Consider the following 15,869-nt stretch of genomic DNA (forward strand, 5'->3'; position numbering starts at 1 on the left):
TCAACAATAGAAAAGTATGTTATTGATACATACCACATGGTTAAATGTCACAGGTATTATGTTGAGCAAAAGAAGCCAGACACAACATTTTTCATATTTTATCACCTTATGTAAATGAAGTTCTAAAACACACAAAACCAATGGTGAAAAAATTCAGAACAGAGGTCTGCCTTTGGGCTGGGGGTGTGAATTGACTGGGAGAAGACACAAAGGAATTTTTTGATAGAGATGTGGATAGAAAAGATGTATCCATTTGTCAAAACTATACAGCTTATAGTTGTGTCTTTTAATGTGTATATACATTTTATTTTTAAAGTAAGAACTATTTTTAAAAATATAGATAAAACATAAAATAAGAAGGAGCCGGCCACACATAGTGAGGGGGAGAATGTCCTTGACAGATAGATCAGCATCTGTAAAGCTTGATAGTAACAAAATGCTTGTTCTGTTTGAGAGGGTAAAAGGTCAGCAGGACTGGAAGTGTTGATGAGATAAGCATGGAATGAGAAAACCATTGAGCTAAATATGGTCCAGATCACTCAGGCCCAGTTAAGCCAGAATAAGCAGTGTACATTTTATTTAAAGTGTAATGGAAAGCTATTGGGGTTTTAAGCAGGGAAACATCATGGTCCAATGTTTACTTTTGCCATCGTGTGGGGAATAAATTGGAGCAGCCAAGAGCCAAACCAGTGAAACTAGGAGAGGCCAGTGCAGTTGTCTTGGCAAGAAGTGAAAGTGACTGGAACTAGGTGGTAGCAGCAGTAGAGGGAGTAAAGTATCTTGTTTCAAGCTATATTTAAGAGATGGAAATAATTGAACTTGATAATGGATTGGATAGGAAGGAAGAGATTAAGGGAGAGGGAGAAGCGAGGATGGCATCCAGATTTCTGACTTGAGAAATTGAGTAGAAGGTGGTGCCATTCGCAAAGGTGGGAAAGATTAGAAGTTCATGTGTGAGGAGAGACAGGAGCTTGAGGACATTTGGATACGTTAAATCTGAGAATCAAGTGGAGAGGTCAGTGAGGTAGTTGGATACGCATGTGTGGAAGTCAGAGGTGAGTTTCATCTGGGGGTATGGATTAGGGAGTCATCAGCTTACGATGCCACTCAAAGTTCCGGAAATGGATGAGAGCGTAGGAGAGTGAAGAGAGAGCAAAGGTCCCAAGGAGTCCTGGGGAACACAGAGAAGACCATATAGAAGTCCAACACACAGCAATTGGGCAGAGAAGGGGACACCTGTGAGAAGACTGAGAAGTGGCCAGAGGAATGAGAGAAAACCAGGAGACAGTGATGTCATGGAGAGTGTTTTGAGGAGAGGGGAGCAATCAACTGCGTCCAAAGAAGCTGAGAGGACTTTCCTGGTGATGCAGCGGTTGGGACTCTGCCTGCCAATGCAGGGGACACGGCTTCCATTCCCGGTCCAGGAAGATCCCACATGCCGCGGAGCAGCTAAGCCCGTGCGCCACAACTACTGAGCCTGCGCTCTAGAGCCCGCGAGCCACAGCTACTGAGTCCGAGTGCCACAACTACTGAAACCTGCGTGCCTAGAGCCCGTGCTCCGCAACAAGAGAAGCCACTGCAGTGAGAAGCCTGTGCATCGCAACGAAGAGTAGCCCCCGCTTGCTGCAACTAGAGAGAGCCCACGTGCAACAACGAAGACCTAACGCGGCTGAAAAAAAAATAAAATAAAAAAGTGTCTGCAGGATTTAGTAACATGGAGGTTGCTGGTAAACTTGAGAAAATCAGTTACAGTTCTAGCAGGGGAAGCTAAATCCAGACTACACTGAGTAAAATGAAACCTGGAAGATGAGTAAGTATAGTGTAGATGTGGTCCTCTCCTTCTAGAACTTTTGCCATGGAGGGAGCCAAGAGACTTGGGGTGTAGAAGGTTTTCGAGAGTGAAAGCATGATGTAGACTTTTTAGAGAGTGGTATTGCTGTCCACTGATGAGGGTGCTCCTACAGACAGGCTAATTTTCATGTACTTTCAGTATGATATTTCTTAGCGTAGGTCTCAGTGAAGAAAGGGGTCAAATTAAAAAATGATACAAAAAGAAGCTGATCAGCTTGGATGTGTGATGTATTTAACTTGCTTGGATGCAGGCATGGAGAAGACAAATGGTTGAGTTTATCCATAGGTGGAGTTTTTCAGAAGAGTATATGCAAAATGAAGAGAGGAGCAAGGGAGTTGAGGCTCTTTGCAAGGGGGTGGCTATAGCAAATAGACCCCAGAATCTCAGTGATAATAGAAGGCAAGTGATGACAAAGGAGAGCTGATGAGGGAGGGAAATTATGTGCATTAGGGGAGATGGGAATCAATGTGTATTTCAGAATGATGAGTGGGGACACTTGAAAAAGTGAATATAAGGATAAGTTGTAGTCAGAGGGCAGGGTGCTGGAATTATAATTTTGGAGATATCAGTACCATTTGGGGTGATATTTTGGAGTCCAGAGGAAAGCCTTGGACATCATTTTTGGAGTGGAAGAAAGTATCCTTGGAGATGAGGAGGTACAAAAACCCAAAAGATGGATGTATTACAGCAAGAAAAAGATAAACACATTCAGTCATTCTGACAATATTTGAAATTAAAGTCCTTGGTTTTTAGTTCTCTAAGTCTGTTATATTGTTTTAAGTAGAATGGTTTTAAATGTGTGTAATGAACAAAATCAAATGACTCCCATTTGTTTTTGAATTGCTAATGAGAATAAATTGTATATAAAATGTGAAAAAAAAGATGGGCCTATTAGTTTTCTAGGACTGCCATAACAAAATACCATAAATTGTGTTACTTAGCAGAAATTTATTTTCTCAGCATTCTGGAGGCCAGAAGTCCAACATAATGGTTTGGTTTCTTCTAAGACCTCTCTTCTTGGCTTGTAGATGGCTGTCCTCTCAGTGTACTCAGAGAATGGTCCCTCAGTCTTATGTGTACCTAATCTCCTCTTCTTGTAAGGACACCAGTCATATTGGATTAGGACCTACCCACATATTCTCATTTTACCTTAATTACCTTGTTAAAGGCCCTATCTTGACAAAAATCCTCTCTTTGACTAAACTCTAGTCAGGATCTCTGAATTCTCTTCTCAAATATGTCCTGACTTCTGGATTTTCTTGTATTACCCAATTTTAGCAAGAATCCTGATAAGTCACTTTAACCAAAATCCCCTCAATATCTAATCAGACTTCCTCATCCTTCACCACGCCCCTGCTGAGTCTGATCACCCTGGCCTGCCTTCAGTAAGAATTTTGTTAAGTCAGTTTGGCTAGAATCCCCCTTTACTCCAATGCTTCATCTTAGTATTATTCTATCTACTGACCCTCCTACCTGGCTCCTTGGCTATAAAATCCCCACTTTTCCTTATTGTATCCGGAGTTGAGCCCAGTCTCTCCTCTACTGCAAAACCCCAGTGAGGGAGTCCCTGTACCTATTGCAATAGTCTCCTGAATAGTCTGCCTTGGTGTTCTTTAGCAAGGGTTGTGAATAAGTTTTTAACAGTCTTCAAATACAGCTGTATTCCAAGGTACTGGGGGTTAGGACTTCAACATGTGAACTTGAGGGGCACAATTCAACAATGGCAACAGGGTATTAGATGGGTTATTTATGTGGACCTTAGAGTACTCAGCAACTGAGACGTAAAGGAAACTAAAGAACCGCAGACTAAGTGTTCAGTGAATGGGGAATGACCAGGCCAGTGGTGGCAGCAATGGAGGTGTGTGTATGAGGGGAGCTGAGTCTCAAAGGAACAGCAGCTTTTGAAAAGAGAGAGGTGGTCGGGAAGCAGCCACAAGGAGTAAGGAGAATAACCAGGCCTCCCTCCCCGGTCCCGAGGCATTTGGAAATACAAACCTGAAGATGCTGTTTCTGCCTGAGAGGCTGTCTGAGCAGTGATATCGTCAGGAGACAGCCATGTTTTCACAAGGGCAAGAGGTGGATAGGATACTGGGAGAAGAGGCTGAGGATCCAGGGGAGTTTGCCAATCAGAGCAGGAGTCTACATGAGTAGTGTCTGGGGCCCAGCCCTACAGCATCTGTGTGTGTGTGTGTGTGTGTGTGTGCAGTTCCATTTATTTCAAGACCACCATTCAGGCTTTCCCATCTCCAAAGCAATACTTCTCATTGTCTACTACCCTTGTGGGACATTTTCACCACTTTATATTTGTGACTGGAAGAACCACACTTACTCAATGGTAAGATTGGGCCACCTGTGAAATGGCAGGTGACTCTTTTTTTTTTTTTTTTTAAAAACATGTAATTAAGTTCATAATTACTTGATTTGCTTAAATCACATTGTATCTGTTTCTGTTTAAAAGTTTTTAACTGTACTTAGAAAAGAAAATGGAATTATAACCTTTTTTGGAATGACAATTCATATACACTCTTTTAAGACATTCAGAAAATATTGAAAAGTAAAAAAGAAAGCAAAATCACCTGGCAGGCGACTCTTCAATTGAACTTTCAAATCCATTTGTCAATTTGTTCCTGGTGAGTAGTACCCCCAAGGGCTCACACAACCAGCTTTCTCTCCATTATTCCAAGGACAGCCTGAAGCTGAAGAATCATATCCTGGGATTTGGTGTCTCTGTTGGCCTTTCTCGTCAAAAGGATCCAATTAAAGTGCTAAGGGCTGAAATGCCTCTTTATTTCATTCATGTAAAACCAGGTGATTCCTCGCTTCAGATTTGTACATTAATGTTCAAAATACAAAGTCAGCTTGTGCAGTGGCTTAAACTAATCCAGCAAGATACATTTGGCCAAATAAGCTTGTGCAAATGCAGAGTTTTGAGCTGGAACATCTAAAGGACAGGACATGCCTGCACATTTAATACGTTTTACTCAGTGGAATGAGCTGGCACTTTACTAAGATGATGCATTGCTGAAGGCTGTCTAGAAACAGAAAAATGAACCTGAGCCAGGGCAGGCTCCCTCGGCTTAAATAGACAGGAATCCAAAAACGAGGACCTAAAGGAAACAGCTTGAATTTGAATGATCTTAATCGCTAGGAGGAAAGAAAGCAGGACTTTTTTTAAAAAAAGAATTAGAATATGTGAGAATATCTGGGCATCTCATTTTAAATAACAATAAAATCATCATGTAAATAATTCTATGTTCATTCATTTAACTGTAATTTTCAAAAACCTATTTTTTCTCATGTCTAATGCTAGATGCTGGGTATATAAAAAAGGCAGGACTCCTCTCGCTAAGGATCTCCCAGTCTAGGTGGGAAGACAGACAGTCACAGATGGTATCAATGCCATTAAAAGATGGTCTAGACTCGATCCTGATTCCCAACCTGTAGACTCAGGAGCCTGGGGCAGAAGGCATTCAGATTTGCAAAGTTTTATTGCACTAGGCATTCTCTAGAAAAAGAAAATCATTTCACATATGTACATGCTATTTTAAAGGAGAGTGGATAAAATTGTGATTAACAAAAAGAAAACTCATTTAAAAGATTTTCTGAACTCATGTTGCTTCTTGCCATTATGTATTTTCTCAATCAACGGATATTAAAATATAGCTACATTCAGGAATTCAGGAAATATTTTGAAGTTCAAAAAGAGCTTAAAATAAGGAAGAACTGGTAACCACAGGTCTAGTCACCAGCATGGCATCACTGTCTCCCAGTGTAATCCCAGCCCACTGAGAGTGCAGGACTAGATGTTTCCTCTGATCCAAGGTTGACCCTCTGCCCGGGTTCCAGATTCTATGCCCCTCTCCTGCTTGGGAACCTCCCTCCACCAATTACCTCTCCTCTTTGATATTTTTACTCTCTCCCTCTCTACCAGATCTTTTCCTTTAGTCCATATAACGCTCAGGTCTCTTCCGTCTTTACAAGAATATTCTCTATCATGTCAGCTCCACAGACACTTATTGGGTTTCGGTATCACCTTGCCTGGAATGTCAGGGAAAGACTCTCTGAGGATGTGGAAGTTGACCTCAGAATAATGAGGAGGCACTAGCCAGCAAATAGAGGAGCAGGGGCGTAGGGTGGGTGTTCTAAGCCTTTCACTTTATCTCCTAAACTATCTCTCAAAGACGTTTGCTTTTCTCCATCTCCAACTCCAGCTGGTCCAAGCTGTCATCACCTCCTGCCTGAATATTACAATGTCCTCATAACTGGTCTCACTGCAGTCCTTCTTGTCTCTTCTCTGTCTGGTCTCCACCCTGCAGACAGAATGGTCTTTTCAAACTGTGACTTCCCCAACTTCTTGCCGCCACCACCTCCAAGACCCCGGTGGTCCAGCCTCTGCCTAACTCTCCGGCCTCACGGAACGTCCCTCATTCCCTGACACCTTCCTCTCTAACCCACCTTGGCCTCGCAGCACTCCGTATTACTCTGCTCCCTCTCATCACCGGAACTTTTCACTGATTCCTTGGCCTGAACTCACTGGTAAGGAATTTCATTTCATTTTAAGAGCGATGAGAAATCTTTGAAGAGTTTTTAGGCAGAAAAGTGACTACATATGATCTGACATATTCCTAAAAGAGCACCCTGGTTATTGTGTGAACAAGGAATTTGTGGGGGCAATGGGTGAAGCAAAGAGACCAGTGGGAGGCTATTTCTGAGGTGCCGGTAAGAAATAATGGTGGCTTGGACCCAGGTGACAGCGGTATAGATGGCGAGAAATAGACGCAGAGATAGATTGGGAATTGGAACCAGTGGAATATGGTGATAGATTCAGTGACAGAGAGTGAGAGAGATGAAGGACTGAAGACTGACTCCTAAGATTTTGACTTGAGCAATTGAGTAGGTGCTGGTTTCATTTACTGAAAGCCTGTGGAAGGGTCAGATATGGAGGCTTACTGTCCTATCTTTATTGATCACCTGCCCTTTCCAGCTCTTTATGGGATGTGAGTCATTAAAGTAATTGGGGTGTAGAGTGCTTGATGAGGAGCAAACTGAAAGATGTCAAAGTATGGAGAAGACTGAGGAGCATGGCCTATACAAAGCATTGTGAAATTCACTCCTTAGAGATGAACTTGAAGTGTTACCTTGCTGGGCCATAACACCAGCATTCATTCCTCTCTGTATACCAGCCCCTCCTATCTTTACTTCCTTCCCCATCCAGCATAGATACTATTTCTTATCATTTCAACCTCTCTTTTACCAATACTCTTGCCCCAGTGTTCCCCCAACTCAACTTCTGGCAAAATACTACCTTTGGATGAATCCAATTATCACTCATCTCTGGTTGCTAAGCACTGCTGGAAATCCATACAGACTGGTGTCACTCTAAACCCTTGGTGCCACTCTAAATTTATGGTCTCCGACTTCAGATGGACCCTCAGTGCTGCCTGGCAATCCTCTACTTCTCTTGCCAGTTCTCTCTCATTCTCCACAGTGGCCATTGCAGAGTTTAACCCTTTCTTAGACCCCACTTCCCCTTCTCTCTGAGCAGATGAATCCACTCCTACTTCACAGAGAATATACAAGCTATCAGAAAGTAGAACTACCTCAGTCTTCTTCTGTCAACTTTACTTCAGTCTAAAACTATTCTTTCTTATCTCTCTCTGGTTACAAAGCTCTCCTTCTGTATAAAAGTAATATTTCTGCTTGGATCTCATTCCCTTTTACTTTTCAGGAATCTTCTTTATTTATCCCCTCTATTCCCTATATTGTTCACCCACTCCCTTACCAGCTCCTTCCTAACTGCATTGAAACTTCTCAGGTTGCCCCCAACTTTAAAAATTTGTTAAAGAACCTAGCCTTCTCTCTTCCCCTATCTAGTTACTGCCAGATCCCTCTCCTATTTTCTTATTAAAACTTTCTGAAAATGTTGTCAACACTGTTTGTGTCTCCAATTCTTACTGAACAGTCTCCACAAACCATCATAGTCTTGCTTTCATCGTGAACCTGCCCTCATCATTGTCCTCTGTTTAAATGACCTCCGTTTGAAATCCCAGTTGTCATCTTTCAGTCATCATGCGCCTTGGATTCTTGGCAGTCTGATGCTGTTAACCACTTCTCCCTCTTAGAAACTCTCTCCTCCCCTTGGCACACTCTCCTGGTCTTCCCATGAACACTGAAGTTATCATTTAGTCTTCCTCTTCTTGACCTTGAAAGACAGAGTTCTGTGCTGGGTTTCTTCTCTTTTTCTTGCTATACCTTAATATTGGATGCATTCTGTGGTAGATTATTTGCAAAGATGATCCCAGTTTTCTACCTTTCCTTGTATTCTATGCTCTTTATAATATAACTTTGCAACTCCTCCTATCAAGAAGTAGAGTTTATTTCTCTACCTCTTGAATTTGGACTGGCCTTGACTTACTTTGGCCCAGAGAATATGGCAAAGCAATGTTGTACCAGATCCAAGCCTGGGCTAGCTACCTGGATGATAAGAGTCTATGGCTTAGTCACCTCAGCCAATAACCAACCAAGCAGCTGGTGAGTGAATTCCCCTGAGACCAACCTGCCAGCTGACCATGGACACATGAGCAAGCTCATTTGAGATCAGCCAAGCCTGTCCAAGATGACAGAATTTACAAACTCATGAACAATAATTCATCGTTGTTTCAAGCCACTAAGTTTGGGGATAATTTACTATGCAGCAAAAGCTAACTTATATAGTTTCACTCCCTCTCATGCCTCAATGGTCATCTCTGTGTTGATCATTTTCTAGACTACATCCCTACATAGATCTACCATCTTAAGGCCAGACTCACATCTATACTTGCCTACTAGATAATAGCATTTATCCAGGTTTTCGTATGGTCCAGCTGCAATGCTTCACACATCTTTCTCTTTATCCTCTCAACCACCCTATGTGGTAGATTTTTCCATTACCCCATCTTACAAGTGAGAAAACCAAGGCAAGGAGAAGTTAGTGATGTGCCCATAATCACACAGCAGCAATTGGTAGACTTAGGATTTGAATCCATGTCTGTCAGACTCCAGAAGCCTATGATAGTCACCACTCTAGTGCCTTTCCTCACTACTTGTGGTTCCAAGTACGTATCACATTCTCACATCTCTAACTTTACTGATGTTGACTCTTCTTCCTTACACATTCCCTCCTTCTGCTCTCCTTGGCTAACTCCTACTTATCCTTTACAACCCTGTTTGTATATTACCTCCTTAGAAAGTTTCTCTGACTTTCCCTTCTTCCTCCAGAATGGATTAGATGACCCTCCTCTCTGCCACCATAGCATCCCCTGCAAACTTCTACCTACTCACACTGCATTATATTGATACTATGTCTCTCCATAGACTGTAAACTCCTTGAGGACAGGGATTCTAGCCTCAGGAATGGGGTCAGTGGGTGCAAGTGTCACCTCACCCAGTCAGGCACCATAAGCCAATATACACCAAAAGAATGTTGCTTAGATACCGCTATGGCATTATGCAAAGTGAGATAAGTAGAACTGGAACACCTAAAACCGATAGAAATGCCAGCTACTCATACAGAAATGGAAATTTCAGTCCATTTGGCAATTTTTAAGGCAGTGTGTCTTAAAATGAACTTTTCACAGACAGGGAATTTGCAAGGCCACTCACCCCAAACTCTAATATGTGGGCTTGAAGAGAAAATGCAAGATTATAGGGTGATTGCTCTTTTTAAATTTCATTGCTCAACACTTTCTCATGAAAACAGACTCTAAAAGGTGCTGGAAATGAGAGATTTAAGGAATGGAACCCATCATTCTGGCCATATCTCAGGCAATGCAAAATTCAAATGGCCCCAAAAGGACACTTCTCTTTTGACAGTGAAAGCAAACCCTCTCTAGATGGGTGGGGCTTCCCCAGAGCCCCATCTCAGCAGTTGTTATCATCCAGCTGAGGAAGGGAAGGTGTCATATGGTACAGGGCCATCAACTCCACTTCAGCCATCTTTGATGTGATGAGACGGTGATGAAAAAAGCTGCCTTCAGGAGAGGAGAGTCTTTAGAGCACAAAATCCTGGGTTCTAAGAAGCGACCCAAGCAATTAAAAAAACCATTATGAGGTGTGCAGGGTGTGAACAGTGATATGGTGATATAACAGGTCTAGAATAAATTTTGCAAAGTTTCTCAAAGAAACGCCAAGTAATCTTTTGCCACCTACATTTTTACAGCCTTCTGTTAAAAGTCCTTGATTCTAAAACTAAGCGCATACCAGTGAGGGGCTGTGGAGCCAGAGTGATCACGTGGGGCTATGGGTTATTTTATCCCTGAGTTAGTGGTGTTTGCATTGTAATAATGGCATGGTATTATTTTGGAATGTAAATACTGTTGTACATAAGTATGTACTTTTTTTCACCCAAAATCCATGATTTCCTCTTCTCTTGGATACACAGATAGACTACACTTTCCAGTCTCCCTTGCTACACTCTCCACCTCCACTCTCATAGGTGTGGCTATGAGACCAAGTTCTAGCCCTTGAAATATGAGAGGAGATGATGTATACCACTTCTAGTCTTGGCCCTTAAAAATTCCTATCCATCAGTTTTGCAAGATGAAACAGCTCTACAGATGAATGGTGGTGATGATGGGTACACAAAAATGTGAATGTACTGAATGCCACTGAACTATATTAAAAATGGTTAAAATAGATTTTTAAATTTAATTTTTATTTTTTATTGGAATATAGTTGATTTACTATGTTGTCTTAGGTTCAGGTGTACAGCAAAGTGATTCAGTTATATATATATATACACATTTCCATTCTTTTTCAGATTCTTTTCCCATATAGGTTATTACAGAATATTGAGTAGAGTTCCCTGTGCTAAACAGTAGGTCTTTGTTGATTATCTATTTTATATAAAGTAGTGTGTATTTGTTAATCCCAAACTCCTAATTTATCCCCCCCCCCCACATTTCCCCTTTGGTAACCGTAAGTTTCTTTTAGAAGGCTGTGAATCTGTTTCTGTTATGTAAGTAAGTTCATTTGTATCTTTTTTTTTTAGATTTCACATATAAGTGATATCATATGATATTTGTCTTTCTCTGTCTGACTTATTTCACTTAGTATGATAATCTCTATGTCTATCCATGTTGCTGCGAATGGCATTGTTTCATTCTTTTTTACAGCTGAGTAATATTCCATTGTATATATATACCACATCTTCTTCATCCATTCATCTGTCGATAGACATTTAAGTTGCTTCCATGTCTTGGCTATTGTAAATGATGCTGCTACAGTAGATTTTAAGCTATGCATATTTTATCATAATTTTAAAAATTTTAAAAAATTCCTACACATGCTCCATCACACTCTTGTTCCCTTCCTGGGAACTGGCTGAAATGGAGACAACTTCAGGGCATTCTTGGAAGCCACTGAAAATGTTGAAAATGACAGTCTCTTTAAGCACAGTTACAAGTACTAGACATAAATTTCTATTGTATTTGAGCCATTATTCACATTGGGGTCTGTATTAATTATCTATTACTGTGTAACAAATTACCCCAAATTTAGTGTCTCAAAACAAAGACATTTATTATCTTACAAGTTCTGTGGGTCAGGAATCTATGTATAGCTTAACTGGATCTTCTACTTCAAAGTCACTTTCAGGCTGAGATCAAGGTGTCAGCCAGGGCTACAGTCAGCTTAAGCCTCAACTGGGGAAGGAAGTATCTGCTTCGAAGTTCACTCATGTGATTGTTGGCAGGTTTTAGTTCCTCGAGGGCTGTTGGCCAGAGGCAGCCCTCAGCTCCTGGCTATGTGGACCTCTCCATGGGGCAGCTCACAACATGGCGGCTTGCTTCATCAGAGCCAGCAAGCAAGAAGAGCCAGAGGGAGAGCGGGCAAGACAGAAATCGCAATTCCTTGTAGCCTAATCTCCAAAGTGACATCCCATCTTTTTGCTGCATTCTATTCATTAGAAGCAAGTCACTAGGTCCAGCCCACACTCAATCAGAGGGAATTACACAAGAATATGAAAGCCAGGAGATAGGGATCATTGGAAGCCATTTCAGAAGCTTCCTATCCCAGGGTCTCTTTGTTACAGCAGATAACCTATCCCATTACCATAAGTCTAATGGAGCAATTTACATCTTTGGTGTTGCTGAGAATTTTGAACAATTCCGTTTGAACATTTTACCCCATACTTCCTGCCTATTCCTTGGAGTAGATGCAGAAGTGCCCAGTATCACGTTTTTCATAACTGAATAGTTGAGTGATGACATTTCAAAGAGGACTGAGTTCTCCTGGCATGATTCACATCAACTTCATGATGACAGCTGACCAAATCCAAGGCCAAATGGAGAATTCGTTTCTCCTAGTTGTCAGATGCTCCCTTTTTCCTTCCCCCAGTGACTAAAAACCATGACAGCAGAACCTTCCTCACAGTGGTAGCTTTGCCACCATGTTCTCTGAAGGGTCTGACTAGTTCCTGATACTTTAGAAGGTGGAGAACAGCACCCTGGTCTGGCTTTCACAAACCCTGTATTGAGGAAGGGCTGGTCCGACAGCTGTCAGATGCAAAGATCCTCGCTATGTGTATAGCTCAACTTAATTGCTCTTCTGGCTAGGCCCCATTCCGCTCCAGAAGTTGTATCACAGCACTGCTGGATTTGCTGCTTTCAGCCTCCTCTCATCACCTTAATTAAGCCAAAATAATAAGACAGCATGTTAGACATGATGATCAAGTTTTAATTAGACTTTGATAAGCCAATGTGAATTTGATCTTGTCAGGTGCAACATTTCTGACAAGCAGTGAGGCCAGTGAATCATGAGATGGTTTGGGTATAAATAGCAATGATAGTCTCAATCTCATCTGTGTGGAGGAAGGTCAGGGGTTGGGTGTGTATGTAGCCATCATAACCCTTTACATTTGAGGAAGACTTTATAGTGTGCGAAGTCCTTTCAGCTCATTGTTATGTGATTGTGTGAGCTGGGACTCATTTGGCAACAAGACATCCAGGCCCAGATGGGGAGAAGAAGGCAGAAGCTCACATTTAATCAATTTATAAGACATGCCAGAGACAGTGCTAGGAGCAGCATATATGGAGTAGAAGTCAGTGTCTCACCCAAAGTCTCAGGACTTAAGAAGTGTCAGAGCAGAACTCCCATCCAGGTCTGTTCATTTCCTTTATAGAACCCTCTTCAGCACTTCATGCAAATAATCTTCCAAAGCCATCCTGAAAGGCAACTAAACTAGAGCTGAAAATGCCCTTAGAGATAGATCCAAATCCCTTCATTGTACAGATGTGGAACTGGGGTTCAGGAAACAGAAGACATTCCCCCTTGTTAGACAATAATTTGGTGGCAGAACCAGATAAGAACTTAAGTCTGACACAGCCACTCTCTCTAATTCACTTAATTCAGTTTGATTCAACAAGTATTTGTTGAGCATCTACTCTATTCTGAGCACTGTTTTAGGGATGTATCAGTGAATTAAAAGAGATAAAGATCCATGCTCTAGTAGCTTTCCATTCTGAGAAGAGGGGAACAGATAATGAACAATAGTTAAGTATATAGTATGTTAAGAGTGAATAAGTACTATGGATAAAAACAAACAAACAAAAAGATAAAGCAGGATAAGCAGGATAGAGAGCTGTATAGATGGCTGAGCTTAATTTTAAAACATGATGGTTAGGGTAGATCTTACTGAGACTGAGAAATCTTCCTAAAGGCAAAGGTTTCCATTCATTCATTCATCCATTGAGAAATTACTGAACACTCACTGTGTCCAGCCTTTTGATAGAGGTGGGCAGCCAGCCATCTCTCTTAAGGATCCCAAGAACACCACTGTGGTCTGAGCTACTTTTTTTCTAACAAATGGCATTCCCCAAGCTCATGACAAGCTAAGTGGCTGCAGTGCTACTGACCACTTCCATGTGTCACAGACCATCTAGACACAACATGAAAAGTATGATAGCCAGGCAGTGGTCAGGCATGGAAGTGATAAGGCATTCCCTGGTCATGCTGGGGGACAGGCAACTTATCTGCAGGAGTCTTTCTCCCCTCCCACTAACTCACCACACATGGCAACCCTACAAATCTCCCTCTCTGGAAAATGTCCCACCTAATTTTTACCAACCTTCAGAATTTCCCCAGAGTAGCGCTAATCCCATGATCAAAGCCTTGTGTGAAACTCCCAGGGGTCAGTTAGTCACCCATGTAAGCTAAATGAATCTATGGACTCCTATGTCTATTCCAGTCTGCTAATTAGAGTCTACTGACCCCAGACCATTCATTTTCTCCCTCCTTCTAATTTGTTGAAACAGCATTCTAGAGATGAGTGTTCTCTGTCAGAGGCCTTCATATTACATTATGTGGGAGCAGTAATGCTGTGCGTTTTGATAGAATTTTAGGATTGACAAGGGCACTCTCACAGCCATCATGTCATTTGAGACCCATAAAAGTGCTGGGTCATTGCTCCCACTTTTTTTCAGATTAGGAAGCTCTTAGGAGTGAAAGATCTGTCCAACATCACACAGCCATTGAAACACAACTAAATGCCCAGGGCTCTTTCTAGAACTCCAAGCTGGCTGGCCCTGTGGATAACATCTTGTGACAGGCCAGATGGATGAAGTAAGGTGATCCAGCCTCAAGTTAAGTATAAAAATAATAAAGATAGCAGCCTGAAATCCGGGAGCAGTACAGTATTCCCCAAACTTCAGTGCATACAAAAATCAGCTGAGGAACTTGCAAAAAGCAGATTCTGAATCTGTAGGTCTGGGGCAGAGCCTGAAATTCTGCATTTCTTTAAAACTCCCAAGTGATGCCAATACACTAGTCCTTGGGCTGAGCTTTGAATAGCAAGAGGATGATGCAAGTTGATATACCAAGTCGTCTGATTGGAAGGCTCCCAGATCTCAGTTCTACCCTTTAGCAGCTGTGTGACTTTGGGCAAGTCTTCACCAAGCTCAAATTCAGGGTGGTTGTTGCTTTTTCTTTCCAAACTCAGCAACAGAGAAATGCCATGGTGGACACTCACATTTGTCCCTAACAAGACCTCAACTGACCAACTTCCTGAAACCATCAGGTAGGGTGAAACAAGATGCACCCTGCACAGAGGCACTGACACATGGGGGTGGGTGTCAACTGAAATCCAGCCCATCCTGAACTCACCATGCAGAGCCCCCTGCACAAGGCTACATCCACCTAGACTAAGGGACATTATTTCTCTTATTTACACAAGGGCACCACGTGGGCCAGTGGAGGTCTTGACCTTTCCACCATCCTGGACAACTGCTCTTAGTCTAATCGATCTGCCTTTTCAGGGTTTGACCTAGTGGCCAAGCTTCTCCTCTACACTTTTTCTTTTCATTCATGTACTGACTTCTGTGACTCCTCTTCCAGGCCACTACTGATTCCCACTCCCATTCCTAGGTTTGTGGAGAGGCCATGTTCACTCATAACCATTCGTTCACTCAACAGCAAGTATTTATGTGATGTTCACTGTTTGCTAGGCACGGTCCCAAACACTGAGAATACAGTAGTGAACAAAATAAAGCTCTTATGGAGCTACCATTCTCAAAGGGAAGAGGCAATCCATAAATAATGTATAAGATAATGGCAGGCAGTAATGCGTGTAATGAGGAAACTAAGGCAGGAGGTGACATTTGAGCAGAAACCTGAAGGAGGTGAGGGAGTGAGCCTTGTGGGGTGATGGAGAAGTGCAATTTGGGTAGAGGAATGACCTCTGCAACAGGTCCTGGAGCAGCAGTGTGCTCGGTGCGGTCAAGGGAGATGCAAGAAGACCAGTGTGGCTGGAGCGGCATGTGTCAAAGGGAGCATCTAGACCACCTGGAGACCTTTGGGTTTTATTCCAAATGTGACAGGATAATGCTGGAGAGCTTTGTGTCATGGCCATTGTTGCTGTTACAGTTGTCCCCCCACCCTTTTGTTTCCCATTCAAGTATTTTAAGGGAGTTGGGGAACAGAATAATTCATTCAACAAACTCAACATATATATCTTGAGTCCCTACCATGTGCCAGGCACTGTTCT

Source organism: Mesoplodon bidens (genome assembly GCF_964165515.1).
Source record: "Mesoplodon bidens genome assembly, chromosome: 2".
NCBI classification, from domain to species: domain Eukaryota; kingdom Metazoa; phylum Chordata; class Mammalia; order Artiodactyla; family Ziphiidae; genus Mesoplodon; species Mesoplodon bidens.